At 43.1% G+C, this 1,471-nt stretch overlaps 1 protein-coding gene across 1 annotated transcript in view; it reads left to right on the top strand.

Annotated features, from left to right (window-relative positions):
- Positions 1-1,471, top strand: part of LOC107724683 (ATPase family AAA domain-containing protein 1-B-like) — a 6,134-nt gene that overhangs the window by 2,582 nt on the left and 2,081 nt on the right. The gene's annotated exons all lie outside the window — the stretch shown is intronic.

Below are 1,471 nucleotides of genomic sequence, written 5' to 3' on the forward strand. Positions count from 1 at the left end.
AGCACTAATAGATTGGAGAGGTGCCCTTCGCTGCGGAACAGGCTTTTTCCGAGATTCACAAGCTTCACATGACTCACAATGCTGTTCAATGGCACTTCTCATTCCTGGCCAAAAACACAAACTCTGAGCTCTCTTCAGTGTACGTTCAGCACTGTAGTGTCCAGAACAGGGATCACCATGTAAATAGTGTAACATGTCCTGAATAAGAACATCAGGAATGACCACCTGATAAGTTTGGGGTTTACTTGGAGCACTACAGGCTGTATGACACAAGACTCCACCCTTCAACACCATACGGGGAACCTGCCACCAAAGTTGTCTCAATTTCCCCTTTACTTGTCTAAGATTAGGTCTCTTTTGATTTTCAACCCAACTATAGACCTGTGAGAGCAAAGCATCTGTTTTCTGATAGTATGCAATGTTCTTTTCCTCATCACCCAAAGAGGTACACAGCATCTGCACAGTAGACTCAGACGAACCATCATCGATTTCACATTCGGTCAGACAAATTTGTGACTCCACCTTAGGCTGACTTTCTGTACCATTGGCACCAACAAAAACAGCAGTCTGAGACGTGAGAGGCAAGTCATCTGTTTGAATGGATACTGTCTGTGTGCGAGGTGTCGGAGTTGTAGATGAATCTACAGGAATACGAGACATGGCATCCGCATTAGTATGTCTCTTGCCATCTTTGTGGATGATCACCCATTCATACGGATCAAGCTCCATAGCCCACCGACCTCTACGTCCCGTGGGATCAATATCAAAGTTCAATTTTCTCAGGCCAACAAGAGGTTTGTGATCGGTGACAATTGTAAAGGGGCAGTTACTCAAGTAGTGACGAAAATGTCTGAATGACCAAACTATTGCCCACAGTTCTTTGTCGTAAGTGGACCATTTTCGTTCAGTCGAGGTAAGTACGTGACTAGCGTATGCAACAACTCGCTCTTTGCCATCTTGAATTTGAGACAGGACAGCACCAAGTCCGTAAAGTACTGTAGTCCTGATCATGCTGACTGAAAACATCAGAAAAAGATATTAGCAAATCTGTCAGACTCTTTTGCTGTGTCACCGATAGCTCAGTATTAGAGAGATCTGGCAGCACAGGTGACTTGGGCATTGACACTTGACTTGACACAAATACATTTTGAGCATTCGAACAAATGTGTCCACAGTTGAAACACAAAGCAAAGTAACGTTAGACGTCACGGATAACAGAAAGCTGAAATCTTGCGCTCGATATCAGTTTCCAACGTGGTGATGCCACATCCATCACATTTTATACCCGTCGAAGAGAAAGTTCACTCACGCTCACAATATCTTAAAGAAATGTTTTAAAGGGGTCATATGAAGCGATTTCAAGCTTTCCTTTCTCTTTGGAGTGTTACAAGCTGCTCGTGCAGATAAGATCCCTAAAGTTGGAAAAACTAAAGTCTCAAACCCAAAGAGATATTCTTTATAAAAGATAAGA

This window comes from Sinocyclocheilus rhinocerous, unplaced genomic scaffold (genome assembly GCF_001515625.1).
Source record: "Sinocyclocheilus rhinocerous isolate Xijiao unplaced genomic scaffold, SAMN03320098_v1.1 scaffold1026, whole genome shotgun sequence".
In the NCBI taxonomy this organism is placed as follows: Eukaryota; Metazoa; Chordata; class Actinopteri; order Cypriniformes; family Cyprinidae; genus Sinocyclocheilus; species Sinocyclocheilus rhinocerous.